The sequence below is a fragment of the Macrotis lagotis genome, chromosome X, assembly GCF_037893015.1.
Source record: "Macrotis lagotis isolate mMagLag1 chromosome X, bilby.v1.9.chrom.fasta, whole genome shotgun sequence".
Lineage (NCBI taxonomy): Eukaryota > Metazoa > Chordata > Mammalia > Peramelemorphia > Peramelidae > Macrotis > Macrotis lagotis.
Genome location: NC_133666.1, coordinates 627,814,525 through 627,832,484, shown reverse-complemented (window position 1 = coordinate 627,832,484; position 17,960 = coordinate 627,814,525). Strand labels below are relative to the sequence as shown.

Genomic DNA, 17,960 nt, shown 5'->3' with positions numbered 1-17,960 from the left:
TTAAGAGTCGTCTTCGCCATTAGCACTATCTCTGTCATCCTCTCCTTCTTCAGCTTCTTTTTCATCATCCTTGATCAACTTCAGCTAGTCATCCCCTATCTTCATTATCATCATCATCATCATCATCCAGTAGGGCCCCCTTCTCAGTAGAGTCATCTGCACCCCTCCTCAGACTCCATTTTCACATTAGTCTCATTTTTCTTCAGGGAGCTGCTGCTCTGCTCCACTTCTGACTATCATTCTTCATCTCTGTTTGCTTGCTTTGTTCTTTCTCAATCTTTTCCAGGCTCTCCCATAAAGAATCCACTTTATGTTTTATCTAGGTTAATTCCTTCTTAATTGTCTGAAGATCATCACCTTTCAATTTGCCAGATTTGGCTGAAGAGCCCCATTGCCCACTCTTGGAATTAAAGCCACTTTTACCTCTGCATGAAGTGTTTCCTGACACACGCTGGCATTTTGAGGGCACTACTGCACGAGCAATAGGAGTAGGAGGTGGTGGTATATGTACTGGGTAGCTATACATCCTGTCATAATAATCTCATTGAAAATCATAATCCAGGTCAAAGGAAGAGCCATACATCTCTGCTGCAGAACTCTTCACATCTGTTTTTTCTAGGTTCACTTTTGGCTCTGTGGCCAGATTAATATCTAGTACCTGGTCAGCAATCATTCTGCCATCCTCTCCTGCCACAGCAGCTCGGGCATTTTGCTCATTATGAACAGAGCAGCCCACGATCTTGCCATACTTCGAGAAGATGGCCTCAACATCAGTCTTCTTAACAACCAGAGTGTTGAGATTCCCAATGAAGACATGGGAGTTCATGGAATGAGGGACAGTTTTGTTGGTGACATTGCTGGCCATGGTGTTTGATGGAAAGGTCAAACAGCCACAAGTATAGCTGAAGATCAAAAAAATCTTTCCAGGGCGGCTAGGTGGTGCTCTGGATAGATCACCAGCCCTGGAGTCAAGAGTACCTGAGTTCAAATCCAACCTCAGACACTTAATAATTACCTAGCTGTGTGGCCTTGGGCAAGCCACTTAACCCCATTGCCTTGCAAAAAAAAAAACCCCAAACAAACCTAAAAAAAAAATCTTTCCAGTGGGGAGAGGGAGAAAAGGCTGGATTCTGAATCTCCAACTACCTGATTTGAAAGCAGGAAAGAAATGGACTACTGCTCCAGATCATCTCTTCAACCACTACTACTACTTCTCTGTCTCCTCACAAAAATGCCTATGTATAATTTTAAGAAAAAAAAATAATTTTTTTTAATTTAAGAAAGTAGTAACCCAAATCCTCTATTCATTTGTGTCCCCTTCTTTTCCCCCTTGTGTGTAAAATATTTTGTTGATGCTTTTCCCCTTTTTCTTATCTACTTCCTAACTTGCTTGCTCCCTTCCCAAAAGAAAGCATCTCTTGTAACATATATGTACAGTCAAGAAAAACAAACCAACCCAATGACTGTGCCAGAATTCTTGCTTCATTTTGCCTCTTTAGTTAATCACCTCTCCACTAAGGGCTGGGAGGTTTGGTTCATCTGTTTCTTTTACTCTCCAGCAGTTCATATAAGTCTTTCCATGTCTCTTTGAATAGCTCATGTTCCTCATTTCCTCATTACAATAATATTCCATTACATTCATATACCACAATTTGTTCCAGCATTCTTCAAATCATCTTTCCAATTTTATCTCTCACTATTCTCCAGCAGAAATCTTTGGCTTCATCCAGATCTCTTCAGAACCATTGCTAGGAATTTAGTCCTGCAGGCAAATTCATCTAGGAGAGGGTGGTGCTGGAGAGAGACCACCACAAAACAGGAATTGCCCCTGTACTTCAAAATTGATTCTTTGGGTGGAGACTCTGGGACATGCTGTTGGGGAAGTGGTGACACAGAAAGAGAGAACTGGATAGAATAGGTCCAGAGAAAGTGGAGTGTAGTAGGTAGGGCTCAGGCTCACACTCTGTCTGGCTAACCATGCTTTACTTACACTAACCATGTGTGAGCTATGCATAGTTGCTTGCCATCATAATGGTAGGGGAATGCTACAGGATGGAACTCTTTTTGTGGAGGCCTGGAGGTATCCAAAGGAGCAGGGGTGGTTGCACTCAGGCTGGTAGGTGATAGGGCTGCTTCTGGAAGGGAATTTCCTCTTTATCTCCACCATGATAGTGTTCTGGGGCAATGCCCTAATTACCCTTCTCTAGTTATGGCTGTGTCTTTATACTTTCCTCTGAAAATACCATTCTCATAAATAGGAGTACAAATTTGGAGTGAGAGCATTAGTACCTGCTTGTCTTTATTTATGTCATTTCCCCCATCTACCATGTTTTGCCCTGACTTTCTTCTCACTCTTCATTCTTCAAGTCTCAGATTCTTTCATGAGTATTTTTTTTAAGGTTTTTTTTGCAAGGCATTGGGGTTAAGTGGCTTGCCCAAGGCCACATAGCTAGGTAATTATTAAGTGTCTGAGGTCGGATTTGAACCCAGGTACTCCTGACTCCAAGGCCGGTGCTTTATCCAGTGCGCCACCTAGCCACCCCTTTCATGAATCTTTGACTGCCCTAGTACTCAGAGATGTTTTATCATTAGAATTTATTACTGCATTGACTGCTATGCCATCTTTTATTATTATTGAAATTTTTCATCATTCACCAAACAAAAAATTTAATAAAAAAGGAGCAAAGCATGAGCAGTTTTGTTGTACTGAATTGAAGTGAATGCTTACCATATGAAAAACATATTTCTTGTTTCTCCAGTAATCACTGATTGCCAATAATTATTATTAATAATTATTAATATTATTATTGGCCACTGATTGAGTAATAAAAATAATAGTTAACATTTATATAGCACTTACTTTGTTGTAGGCACTGTGCTAAGCACAACCATTAGCATATATGATTCTCATGACAATCCTGGGACATAGGTTCTATCACCATTTTTATAGATGAGGCAATTGAGGCAGTTTGTAGTTAAGTGACTTGCCCAAGGTCTTGACCTCAGATCTTTCTGATTCCAAGTTCAATGCTTTTTTTTCACAATATACCCTATTGCATTCTCACAGTCCCTGAGTGGTGACCCAAGACTTAGTAGCTATATGATGCTGGACAAATCACATAACTGCTACCTGCCTCAATTCCTTATTTGTAAAAATATTGTTAATAATAGCTCCACTCTCCCAGGGTTACCATGAAGAGAAACAAGAAATAGTATTTGGTTCTTTGTAAGTCATAAAATGCTATATAAATGCTACCATCATTATTATTTTTTAAAATATTTATTTATTTATTTATTTTCCAAACTGCATGCAATGATAGTTTTCAAAATTCATTTTTTTGGTAAGATTTTGAGTTCCACATTTTCTCCCTCATTTCCCTCCCCCTCCCCTTGATAACAAAGAATCTCATTATAGGCTATATATGTATAACCATGTTAAACATGTTTCCATATTAATCATATCATCATTACTATAATTATTATTTAGCACAGGCACATAATTTTGTATTAGATTTCATTCTTTCCATAAATATTTTATTTAGCACCTACTATGTATAAAATACTGTTTAAGGCACTCTAGGGGATACACAGAAGAGAAAGACAGTCACTCTTTTATTCTTTTTTCCTTTCCAATCCACTTTTCATTATACACACTGAGGAGGCTGTTACTCAAATCAAGAAAGCATTTGTTTTTTTATGTCATGCTGTTTCCCCTCAATACTCCCACATTCTCTCCATGTGATCCAGTGATTAAAACAAAGCTGCATCTTGGGCATCTCACCAACAGGACTCATTAACATTAGGCTGCTCCATTATCTACTTTGGGAAGAATCTTTGTCCTTTTCCCATATCATTTGTTGATGAGAAGGAAAGAAATGTTGCTTAAGATAAATGAGTCCTTAACTTTGGAATTCCCCTAGATCATAGGATATGAGTTTAAAATTGGTCCAGATACCATGCTAAAGAACTATTTCTTGTCATTCTGAGTGACCTTTGCTAAGGACATACTTTATTAAAAACAGTTCAGTGTTTTTTATTTTTTTCTCTTGTATGAATAAACATTCTGTATTTATCCTGCATTAGTCACTTACAAGGGAGGAATGTTAATGGTTCCCACATTTGACTTAGTATGTCACCATGTGCTATGAAAAACTCTGACCTAACTAGAAATAAGTGTGTTTGCATCCCTATGTCCCTGCACCTTTTATAGTGTCCTTCCCCTCATCTCTCTCTCTCTCTCTTCTTAACTTTAGAGTTTATTGAATTCAACAGATACTTAAAGTAAACATGTGTTCTTCTGGATTCTGTTCATTTTACCTTTGTCTTCTAGATTTTGTCGATGGAAAGAAGAGTTGGCACCAAGATTGGAATCCACTTAACAATCTTATAATAGAGAATTATTGAATGGACTTCCTTGAACCCTGCCATGTGATGCCTAATTACTCAGTGATTTTGATTTTCTTCCTTGTGCAGTGGGACCAAGAAAATATGGCAATAGTTTCAGATAAATAGTTGGCATAGGCTAATAAGAACTAAATTTTCCTAACCTTAGTCCCAAGACTCCTATGTAAGACAGATAAGAAGTTGCAGGCCACATGTATAGGGATGCCCAGAAGGTACAGGTACAAAAATACAAAATAGAAATTTTGGAATTGATGATCATGTGACAGCAGGGTTGGCCATCATCGAGAGAAGAACTGAAGTCTGAAAGTGCCAATAAGAGAGAGACTAGTATCTCAGAGTCAAGAAAAGGGCTGTCCCTATTTGAAGTCATGTCAGAAGTCGAGAAGAGATACTATATCTGTACTTGACATTTTTGTTAGGCTATCATTCTACTCTTGGTTCAAACACTTCACTAATTGGTTCTTGGAGGTCATTATGAAATGAATTCAATTATGAACTGAACCTCTAAGGAGAGAAATAGGCTGAGGGTGACTTTCCTTATTGTTTCAGTGAAGCCTTGGATTTAAGTCAAAAGATCATAGGTCTGTAAATGGATTAGACTTAGAGGTCTTCTAGTCCAATGTCCTAATTTTGTAGAGAAGAAACTCTTTTTTGAGGGATTCATTATTGCCTTAAATAAATTTATTTAATATCTTTACTAGCCTAAGTACTTCCAGGGGAACTGAGGGTCCTTTGAGAGACAAGAGCTAGATTCTGATGTTTCCATGGGAGACAATCTAGTTAAGATTATCTTTAGAGAGAGAGTCAGCATGATAAGATGTGAGAAGGTTATAGATTTAGAATTGGAAGGGACAATTTATAGCAGTTTTTTTTATAGTGGCAAAGAATTGGAAATTGAGGGGATGCCCATCAATTGAGGAATAGCTGAATAAATTATGGTATATGAATATGATGGAGTAAGTAATCATTAGTGGCTGGACTACAGAAAATTCTGAAAAGATTTGCATAAGCTGATGTTGAGTGAAGTGGGAAGAACCAGGAGAATACTCTACATAAAAGCAACATTGCATGATAATCAACTATGATGGACTTAGCTGCTCAGTTCTAAAAGATTTGTGCAGGAAAATGCCATTTATATCCAGAGACTATGGAATATGTTTGCAGACCAAAGTATACTATTTTCACTATTTAAAATTTGTTTCCTGTTTTTTCTTTTTCTTATGCCACCCCCCTTGGCCTTAGTTCTAATTCCTTTTTTTTTTTTTAGGTTTTTGCAAGGCAAATGGGGTTAAGTGGCTTGCCCAAGGCCACACAGCTAGGTAATTATTGTCTGAGACTGGATTTGAACCCCGGTACTCCTGACTCCAAGGTCGGTGCTTTATCCACTACACCACCTAGCCACCCCAGTGACAAAAAGATAAATGTTGAAAACTGTCTTTGCATGTAATACATGCAAAGACAGTTTTCAACATTTATCTTTTTTTTCCATTTAAAAAAAAGAACTGGAAGGGACTTGTGATATCATGGAATAAAATCTCTTCATTTTAAAGATGATGGAATGAATACTCTGACAGGTAAAATAGCTTGTTGAAGGTTTGGCAATTAAGAAATATCAGTATTTCTGGGATTTAGATTCAGATCTTTTGACACATCCAGTAATCTATACATAGTAGAAAACAATGCCACATTGCCTTACTAAAGAGAGGAAGGAAAGCATTAGGAACAAAAAGATAGAACATAGTTTATTTTATATAAAAAGTATTGAGAAACTAGCAAGATATGTCATATGGAGGAATGCCAAAGAGAGACTGGAGATTTTGTTTTTTATAGGTATCCACAATAAAGGCAGGAATTTAGAATAAAAGAATTAAGGATGAGGACTGATTCTTGTCTTCTTGTTGATTTGCTTGACAATTGGGAATATTTTGAGATCTGAGAGTTGAGAATTGAGCTCCTCTTCTCTCAATACAGCTCTTTTGTAGTTTTGTTGAGTAGAGTTGATGAAATGGGCCAAAGGGAAATGGACTGGCCATTGGGGATTTGATAGGAATGAATAAAGCTGCTAGGTGGTGCAGTAGATAGTGTTTTAGACTTGGGATCTTCTTACTGTAAGTCATAGTTTTTGGAGCCAAGAATATGAGAACAACGCTAATACTAACCTAAATGTTTCCAGTCATTTTTTGCTGGCTGCCAGATTGGATATAGTTTCATTCTCTTTGTGATATGTTCTTAGGCTATTGGATTAAAAGAGTTTAACCCTTTTTAATAAGGAAAAGACTTATCAGAAGCTATAACCCCAAAGACATAGAGTATCTAATGGAAATTGCAACAAAAATTCAGCAGGTATAATTTGCCTTTATTTTATTTTTTCAAGTTTTTTTTTTTTTTTTTTTGCAAGGCAATGGGGTTAAGTGGCTTGCCCAAGGCCACACAGCTAGGTAATTATTATGTGTCTGAGGCCGGATTTGAACTTAGGTACCTAGCTGCCCCAATTTGCCTTTATTTTAACAAAGCTTTTGGGCAAGTATCTCATACTATTCTCATGAAGACAATGAAGAGATATGAGTTAAACCAGGGGTGTCAAACTCAAAAGAATGGGGTCACTAAACCATGCCAGATCACACTTGTAAGTATTGCAGGTCATGGGACAGCTCATGTGTTATTAGATAATAACACAATTATCATGTGCTATTAGATGATGATACAATTATATACTATTACATCTCTTCTTAGACATTAAAATAATTAGGTTAATACAATTGGATGGCTGGACTCAAGGAGTAGTTGTAAATAATTCCATGTCAGTATGTCAGGTCTCTAGTGGAGTACTACAGTGAATAGGGCCTATCCCTGTACTATTTAATCTTTTCAGCTTTGTCTTGAATAAAAGCATAGATGTCATCAAATTTGCAAATGAACAAAGTTGGGAGCAATGGGTGAATAACAAGAGTTGTTAACACAAAAGCATCTTGATGGGGTTAGAGCATCGACTTGAATCTAGTTAGGTGAGATTCAGTAAGGATAAATATAGTCTTAGACTTAGGTACAAAAAAATTAACATCACAAATACATGATTAGGGAAGACATGTCTGTCTAGATAACACTTATTCTGAAAAAAGATCTAGGTAGTTTTAGTGAGTTGCAAGGTCACTATGAGCCTTGATGTAGCCACTGAAAAACTTAATACATACTTGGGCATAGCTTCCAGGAATATGAGGGTGATAATACCATTGTATATTTACTCTGTCCTGCTCACACTTAATCTGGGATATTGGGTTCAATTTTCAGTACCATGGTTTAAGAAGGACATTAAAAAGTTGAAGTGGGAAGGCAAGTAGGCTGATGAAGGACCTTAGGTCTATATTATATTAGATGGAAATATTATAGTATAAATATATTATAGTAGATAGAAATTGACATATTTAGTCTGGAGAAGACTCAGAGGGACCTGGATAACTATCTTCAAGAAGATGGAGGATGTCCCATGGATGAAGGATTAGATTGATTCTGTTTGGCAGTAGAGGGCAGAACCAAGGGCTGTGATCAGTTAGGTTTGATGTCAAGAAATCTTCCTAATCATCAGAGCTGTCCAAAAATTTTATGGGCTATCTCAGGAAGTGGTAGGTTCTCCTTCCTTGGAGGTCTGCAAGCAGAGACTGGACGACCATTTGTTGGCTATGTTCTAGTTGGGATTCCTTGAGTTTGGGTTAGAGTAGATGGCAGTTGAGGTTATTTCCAACATTCAAATTCTGCGTTTCCTCCCAAATTTATAATTCCAGTCTTAACTGTTTTGACATTTTGAGGAACTTGGTTAAGGAAACTGTTAGATGATAATATGTCCTAATTCCATGGTTGTCCATTTGTACTCAATTTTGGAAATAGATGGCAGGTTATTTTTTTCAGGCATAGTTTTTCTCCCTTTCTCAAAGTCTTCTTTTGACATTTAATCATTCTGAAATGTATGCAATACACACGCTTCATTTGTCTGACATGCTGTGAAAGGGCGTTTTAAACAGCTCTATTTTGAGATCTTGGCAAAGAAATTCCCTTACCCACCCACTACCTCAACTAAATCTGTTTCCATGAGGGCAGAGAGGCATTCACTTGCCCTGTTTCTTCCACCAGCAGGGCCCCTGTTTTCTTTTCCAGTTTCCTCCACAATGATGTACCCATTTCCACATCAAACCATCTTTCAGTTCTTTCTCCATCCAAAACAAAACTAGAAGAAAAAAACTTTAATTACTTTTTCACCCTTAAAAACATAAGACAAAACCCATCATCATCAAATCATAAACTGTAAGTCCCAAGATTCATCTCTGTGGACTTCTGGGAGATCTCTCTTTTTTTTTTAAGGGTTTTTTTTTTTGCAAGGGTTAAGTGGCTTGCCCAAGGCCACACAGCTAGGTAATTATTAAGTGTCTGAGGTCAGATTTGAACTCAGGTACTCCTGACTCCAGGGCCAGTGCTGTATCCACTGTGCCACCTAGCCACCCTGGGAGATCTCTTCATCTCAGTAGTTGCCTCCCCTTCCCCCACTGACAATTTCTTCCCAGAGCCTCCATTTTGAGGAAGTGCCCAAGCCAACCATCCTAATGAGTTCCTTTATTCTTCTCCTCTTCTCATGACTCTTCAAATGTGAGGGTATCACAACCCCTCTCGTTTTTCGGCTCTCTTATTATGCATTGTCTTCTCACATTAGAATGTAGGTACTTGAGGACTGGGATTGTTTTTGCTTTTATTTTTGTTTGTTTTTTTTTATTTGAGTTATGTTTAGTACGGTGTCCAAGACTAAGTAGGAGACTTATTAACTACTTGTTGATTTGACTTGAAGCAAGATTTCTTCTGCCCTGGAATAATTTTTAGGTGCTCTTCAAGAAATACTATTTTCCGAACACTTATAGTGGAGTCACAGGTATCAAAGGTCTCTTCAGTGTCCCATTACCTAATTTCCCTACCTTTGGAGAAGATAAAGAAATGGAATCATCAGTGAAAGAGAATAGCAATTTCCTATAATTCTTAACAGACTGCTACCAAGGAATGTATTTAATTAAAAATTCACAGTTTGACCTCTTCAGAAATGTGATTTATGAATGCTTGAATATGAAATCTCCTGTAGTCAGTGGAAATAATGTTTAAATGTCTTCTGAACAATTTGGTGTTTTTCAGTTGTTTCAGCAGTGCTTAGTTTTTAGTGACCCCATTTAGGATTTCTTGGCAAAGATACAGAAGTGGTTTGATGGTTCCTTCTCAAACTCATTTGGAAGATGAATAACTGAGGCAAAAGGGGGTAAGTGACTTGCCTGGGATCACATAAGTATCTGAGACCAGATTTGAATTTGACTGCAGGACTGGCACTGCAGTCACTGTACCATCTAGATGTCTTGAATTGTTACTAAAAATCAATATAATCCTTTGGAACAATAAAGGTTTGCATAAATCTTTAGTATAAATTTGAAGATATGATTAAAATCCTTTTTTAAACCTTAAGTCAGTAGTCCTTAAGGCAGGAGGAGTCAATTCACTTTTAGCTTCCTTTTTGTTCAATTTGGGTTTGCTCCCCCCCCTTTAAATTTAAATAGAAGCATCTTCTAGAAAAAACAATTAAAAGATCAACTCCTTAACTTTTTTCTTTAAAAATTTTACTTTAAGTGAATATTTTATTAAAGCCTTCTGTTTTTCTTTCACAGTCATTTCTGAATATAACCTACTGTTTCCCTCCTCAGGGAGCCTTCGCTTGCAACAAAAGAAAACTGTTAAAGAAAACCAACCAAAACAGTAAATCCATCTGGTAGCACATACAACTTTTTGTACCCATAGTTCCTCATCTCTCCAGAAATAAGGAAGGTATATTTCCTCTTCTATTCTTCAAGGATAAGACTGATCATTACAAATAGGTAAGCTTCAGCTTAATTTTCATATTTTTTAATCTATTAATTTATTATACATTTATGTTCATTATATTACAATGATATATAATTTTAAAGTTTAATTTCTCTGATTGTTAGTGTGCATATTGTTTTCCTGGTTCTTCCAACTTTTGTTGTTGTTCAGTTGTTTCAGTCATTTCAGGCTCTTCATGACCCCATATGGGGTTTTCATGGCAAAGACACTGGAGCAATTTGTCATTTCCTTCTCCAAGTCATTTTGCAGATTGAGGCTAATATTGTCAAGTGACTGTTATAGTTTTTTTGTCCATTTTCAAAGAAGACCACAACATCTGGGAGGTGATACCATGACAAGCACATGTATTGAATTTGTTAACTCGCCAGCCTCACTCTCTCAAGTCTTCTGGATCCAGTGGCCAGATATGAATCAGGATGACTAGGGATGGCCCTGGATGTGAGGCAATTAGAGTTAAGTGAATTGCCCAAGGTCACACATCTAGTAAGAGTCAAGTATCTGAGGCTGGATTTGAATTCCCATCTTCCAGACTCCAAGGCCAGTGTTCCATCCACTTCACCAAGGGGCTATAGTAAGTGACTTGCCCAGGGTCTCACAGATACAGAAAGTGTTTGAGGATAGATTTTAACTCAACAAGATGAGTCCTTCTGACTCCAAGTCCAGTGTTCCATCCACTATGCTACCTAACTACCTTTCTAATTTTACTCTGCATTAGTTCATCTATGTCTTCCCATGGTTCTGTGTGCTGTTGTCATTTTTGACAGGACAATGTTATTCTATTCTATTATAAGCCAAAATCAACGTAACCATTCTCTAATTCATGAGCACCCATTTTTGTTGAAGATTTGAAACAACTTGAGAACAATTTGGGCACTCTTCCCTTAAGGAAGAGTGACCCATAAAAAGTGACTTAAACATAAATATTATTGCTTCTAGACTGACAATATTGGGGGGTACTATAGATATGATTTTCATTTGATATCTGCTCTCTAAGCAAAGCAGAGTAGATAAGTTCATCTCTTACTTACCCTCTTAGCAGAAATCAAAGTCTCCCTTCAAGAGGAATGGATAGGACTCTAGAAACAATTTGAAACAATTTGAAATTTTAACCAAAAAAGGAACAAAACTGTTCAAACCCCTTGGCCCAAATTGTTTCCTTGAGTGATTAGGTCAGGTCACAATTCCACCAGCAGTGGAATGAGCCTGTGAAGACATTTGTGACAAATCTGATTATAGAACATTGTTTGCTAATATAAGTTATGTTTGCACTTCCCATATAGGTTATATATATATATATATATATATATATATATATATATATATATATATATATATATATATATGCCTACATACGTTTGTCAAAATGTGACTTGCAGGAGATATAAATAGATAGTTCTGGAGTCCTGTCATTCTTCTTGAAGGGAGACTTTTACTTCTGCCAGGAGGGTAAGTAAGAGATTGGGGTCCATGATCTTGTCTACTCTGCTTTGCTTAGAGAGCAGATATCAGATGAAAATCATATATGTATATATATATATATATTCCCCCCCATATTGTCAGTCCAGAAGCAATAATATTTATGTTTAAGTCACTTTTTCTGGTTCTCTATTCCTTAAGGGAGGAGTGTCCAAAGTTATGTCTGAAGGCTTAATTTTCTTCCCACCAAAAAACCAGTTACCCGAAGACCATCATATGCAGTGAAAAATGAGTAAACCCATTCACCCAAGCAGATAGCAAAGAGGAATCATAGAAATTATGCAGATCAAAAGGTACGAGACAATAAACAGAGTGAATGAACTCTCCCACTGGGAGAGTGATACCTAGAGAGAGATATAGAGTGTGTACATATTGCAGAGACAGAGGAAGAGAGAGACTGAGATACACAGATGGAAAGATAAAGACAGAGAAACAAATGGGTGGACAGATATCTTGATCTAACCACTGGGTAAGAAGCTTGAAGGAGAGCTAGAAATAAGGACATGCTTGAGTCAATGGTTCTTCTACATGTCAGGTTTTTTTTTTTTTTTTTTAGATTTTTCAAGGCAATGGGTTTAAGTGGCTTGCCCAAGGCCACACAGCTAGATAATTATTAAGTGTCTGAGGTCAGATTTGAACCCAGGTACTCCTGACTCCAAGGCCGCTGCTCTATTCACTGCACCACCTAGCTGCCCTTACATGTCAGTTTCTTTACAATTTTTCTCTCTCTCTAGGGACCTCTCCCTAAAGAAATCCTATAACCAAGTATATCTTCTCTCAAACTTAGAAACCAGAATTAGAAACCTCTCCTCTCTTAATGTCTCACTGAAGCAAGGCAGAAAAAATGCTGTAATCTTTTGAAATTTTTCTGTATGTTGGAGGGTGTTTTCCATTTTATGTTGACTATTTGTGATCTACATTTCCTAAGCTGCATTGGACTTTTGGTCATGCTCTTTGGGGCAAGAGAAGGCTTAACACTGGAAATTATCCTGCAATCACTACTGTTTTAGCCACTCCTTGGGTACTGCCCTTGTGGCATATGCATTGGAGAATACCTGAAGCCAGGTGCTAAACCACTCCTCAAACACCACCTTTGTCTCACCCACTGGAAAGGTGTTTGAGTGAATTTCTACCCAAGCTCCCTCTCTCACACTTCTTTCTTCTGGACTCCCAGCAAATTCTGCTCACTCTAGATCTGCATGGTCTGTTCATGTGGCTGGACCAATATGGCCCCAGTTCCATATGGCTGGATCTATGTGTCTATTGTTTATTGTCTATTGCTAATCCTAAGTGTCTATTCATTTCTTTTTTCCTTTTCAAGCTCTTGAGATTGTTTTAACATCAACTCCTGCTAATCAGCTTGCCCTTTAAGAAACTCACTATCTTGCTGCTTTTCCAAAGAACTTAACCTGTGACCTTTTGTAATAACTTGTAAACTGTTTGAGCAACTTGTGAATTAAAATTTAAGATTTTCTTATCTCCAGTTCAGTTGATCTGTGACTTTTTCACTTATCGTCAATACCACCCTTACCTTGCTCAAGAAGCTTCAGTGGCTACCTCTTGACTTTAGAATAAAATATAAACTCCTTAAGTTGTCATTTAATGTTCCTCATAGTTTTATTCCAGTCTATTTCCAGGTTGATTATACATTTCTCCCTTTCCTTCCCTATGTTCTAACCAATCTGGCCTCCTTAGGATTCTCTATTTATATCGTTCCATCTTCTGCCACTGTGCCCCATGCTTGTAATGCTCTCCATGCTCTTGCTTCTTGTATCCTCTAAACTACCTTCAAGACTCAAGTGCCACATCCTTTCAGTAAACATTTTTCTAAATAAAAGAAAGATTTTATTTATTTTGAATTTTTACAATTTCCCCTCCAAATCCTGCTTCCCTCCCTCCCAGCAGAAGGCAATCTTTAGTAAGTAAACATTTTGAAGCCCTAATTATTAGTGTCCCTTCCTCAAATCACTTATTTTGCATGTAATTTCCCCTCTGGGGTACCTTCCCATAAATTAGCTATTACCCTCAGCTTTCAAAGTACTCTAGGGATCTGCATTCCTAAAACCACAAGTTATGTGCCCCTTTCAATGAGTTTACCTTAATAGGCTGGCATTAGACACAATTAGCTCAGTGAAAAGACATTTGCTAAGATGGGTCTACCTAAGAGCAGGAGTTAGAAAACATTGAATCCATAAACCTGGTATGTGTTCTCTATAAATATACACAAAACCAGCAGGCAAAATGGCTACAAATTTAGGGTGCACTGGCATATAAATATGATCAGAGCAGATTAGATCTTTGGTATCACAGGACCCAGATATTCTTTATCTCCTTGTGAAGTCCTCTTGTTCCTGCCTGTTTCTCCCCTCCTCTCAGCAGCATGGCTCTCCTAATTCAATCAAAGAAGTTTTTTTTAATACTACTTAAAGGATGCAGGGTATATCCAGGTATTTACATTTAGTTTAACAATTTGCTTTCTGCCTCTTACATTTTTGTGATTACATGCTAGGATATGAGATTAGTCAGGGACCAATTGCCCCCTGCTATATGATAGAGCACTGGGCTTGGAACTAGGTAGACTCATCTTTTTGAGTTCAAATCCAGCCTTAGACATTTACTAGCTGAGTGACCCTGGGTGAGTCATTTAACTCTGTTTGCCTCAATTTCCTCATCTGCAAAATGAGCTGGAGAAGGAAATGGCAATCCACTCAAATATCTTTGCCAAGGAAATCTCAAATGGCATCAAGTAGAGTACCATATGACTGAAATGACTGAACACACTCCACATATTGCTTGTTATGTTCATCCCTATCCCCCATGTAAGTTCCTTGAGGGCAGGGATACACTTTTGTACTTGTATGCTCAGTTCCTGGCAGAGTTTCTGCCAGGCCTTTAACAAATGCTTTTAATTAATTAACTGATAGTTCTGTGATAATGACAGGCAAAGTATAATAATCACCAACTTTCCATGGTCTCTTAGTCTGTGTGACTGTTCAAATCTTCATAAAGTGTCTAGGGTTGTTTTAGCTCTTTTTTTACTCAAGCCTCTAGCTAGGCACACCTAGCACAGAAAAGCCAGTCATTTTTTGAGAAAACTTTGCTACTTTTCAGCAAGAACCTCTCTAAATCTGCTTGCTACTTATGTTAGGGTGAATTAATTCTCTTTAGCTATGATCATTTCTGGTAGCCAATGCTAGTGCTAAGAACTAAAGGGCTACACTTAGAAGAGTGGAAGAGGTCAGGGGGAAATGACCTTTTTATTACTGTAATAGCCGTATCTCTCCCGCATAGATTAGCTGATAATCAGTGAACTGATGGTTGGTGATTTCTCTTGGTAACTAAAATTGGTGATACAGAATGCCTTAATTTTTTTTTAAAGGGAATGCCCTGGAAAGGAAAATTGATCTTAATTGGTGGAAATTTAATGAGGAGATGGACTAGGAGTTTTAATTCCACCTGCTGAAAACCTGGTTTGATCATGATACTCAACTGCTTCTAGCAATTCCAGAGGAATCCATTTCCACCTAGACCCCACTGATTGGTTTTCTCCTTCATAAGCTGGGTCCCCCTAAACTCCAATGGAGGGGTACAAGGACAGAATTGTTTTCCTTAGGGCAAGAATTCACTTAGATTAGATTCTCTTTACACTCTAAATAGAAGTAAGATTTTTCTAGTTGGATGGGGTCCTGCCCAAGATTGAAGAGCATGGTCCATAAGAATTAGGCAATCTCATTAGTCAGTCAGGATGACCAGAGAGGAGTGATCTTCTACAGGGGCTATATGCCCTCAATGAGGAAATAAAGGAGAAAAAAAACCTGAATCCTAGTTTAATAATTAGTTATTACTATAATAGCAGAAAAATAATTTCTTTGAACTCTTTACAATGGCTAATTCTGCTTGTTCAAGAGATCCCCTTTCCATCTAGTCTCTTCCAACTTATTGACCTCTCTGTCATCCCTACTTTTTTACTTATTTTCAGTCTCTCCCATTCTACTGGCACCCTAATCACTAATTACAATTCTGGAAAAAACCCTCCTTTAACCCTTGCCATATCTCTTCTGTTCTTTGTAGCTAAACTTTTTGAAAAGGCCAAGTACATTATCTGCCTCCACTTTCTTTCCTCTCATTCTCTCTCTCTCTCTCTCTCTCTCTTGTTTTTTTGCTAGGCAATGGGGTTAAGTGGCTTGTCCAAGGCCACACAGCTAGGTCATTATTAAGCGTCTGAGGTCGGATTTGAACTCAGGTCCTCCTGACTCCCGGGTCAGTGCTCTATCCACTGTGCCACCTACCTGCCCCTTCTCACTTTCTTCTTAACCCCTCCTGACTTCATTATCCTGCTAAAACTGCTCTCTCTGAAATTACTAATGATCTCTTATTGTCCAAAGATTTAAATTCTCATTCTGCATCACCTCTTTGCAGTCTTTGATACTACTAATCACTCTCTCCTCCAGATATTTTCTTCTCTCTAGGTTTTCAGGACATTTCTCTCTTCTGGTTCTCCTCCTACTATCTGGCCTCTATCTCCTTTTCTGGATCCCCCTGCAGATCACCCCCTCGGTCCTGGGTTTCATCCTGGGGATTCTGCTCTTTTTCTGCTATACTACTTCACTTGATGATCCCATCAGTGCCCACGAATTTAATTACTATCTCTGTGGTGATGATTCTCAAATCTATCTTTCTGGCACCATCTATTTGTGGATCTTCATTCTCACATCTCCAACTACCTTTCAGATATCTTCAACTTTCATGTCCAGTAGATATCTTCAACTCCATATGTCCAAAACATAACTCCTCACCTTTCCCCCTCTTCTCCCCACCTTTTCTAATCCTGCAGAGGGCAATACCAGTCTTTCATCCCCTCAGACTAACAACCTGAGTCATCTTGAATACTTCACTATCTCTCACCTCCTATATCTAAGTTGTTGACAAGCTCTATGGATCTCACCTTTGCAGCATCTTTGGAATCTATTCCCTTCATTTTGATGCTGCTACCACTTTGGTGAAAGCCCTCATCATCTCATGTTGGTATTATTGCAATAGCCAGTTAGTAGGGTTTGCCTGCCTCAAGTCTCAACCCAATCCAATCTATACTCCTTTCAACCACTGAAGCAATTTTTCTAAAGTGTAGATTTGACATGTCAACTCCTCCCCTCCCACTCCCTCAAAAACTCCAGAGGTTTTATGTTGCCTTTAGGAGCAAATACAAAATACTCTGGCATTCAAAGTCATTCATAACCTAGCCTTTTTCATTCTCCTTATACCTTACTCCTTAACATATACACTTTGATCCAATGACACTGGCTTTTTGATTATTACATGCACATGAAGGCTGTCCCCCCATGCTTGGAACTCTCCTCCTCCTGTTCTCTGAGTACTGACTTCTCTGCTTCCCTTTATATCCCACTTAAAATCCTATCTTCTATAGGAAACCTTCCTCAAACCCTCATAATTCTTGCCTTCTTTCTGTTAATTATTTCCTATTTCTCTTGCATATAGCTTGCTATATATATATATATATATGTTTATATATGTATATATTTGTTTGCATGTTGTCTCTCTTCGCCTTTAGACTGTAAGCTCCTTGAAGGAAGGGAACTTTTCTCTCTTTTTTGTGGAACTTAATTATAGTAATATAAGTAATCAATATATAAATAATTATTCATGAATAATAGCTAATAAATAAATAGTAGGTATTTTATAAATGTTAATTTATTGAGATATAGGAAGAGAGATGTATAGAGTGAGAAGTGAATAAAGTAACATTAATAGATGCATCAGAGCTATAGAATGCCTATCTTTGCTTTAAGTTAATTTCTTTGGCTTAATTTTTTCTTTTTAGGTTTTTGCAAGGTAAACAGGGTTAAGTGGCTTGCCCAAGGCCACACAGCTAGGTAATTATTAAGTGTCTGAGACCGGATTAGAACCCAGGTACTCCTGACTCCAGGGCCAGTGCTTTATCCACTACGCCACCTAGCTGCCCCAAACTTTATCTTTCTAAAAAAATTGACAAAATGTATCTTGAGTACACATGTTCTGATTGTCTGACAGGAGATTTCTTATTCAAGCATACACTAAATTTATCACATTCTTTATGTCTAAGAGACAATCTTGCTTTCAATATTGAGCAGCATTTACAGCCATGAATATAACTTGACTCTTTGAGACCAGTTGAGAAGAGA

The 17,960-nt window shown here is 37.8% G+C and overlaps 1 pseudogene; it reads right to left on the bottom strand.

Moving 5' to 3' along the window:
- On the bottom strand, positions 1-871 carry LOC141497053 (heterogeneous nuclear ribonucleoproteins C1/C2 pseudogene; annotated as a pseudogene).
- Between the last annotated feature and the right edge of the window lie 17,089 nt (positions 872-17,960).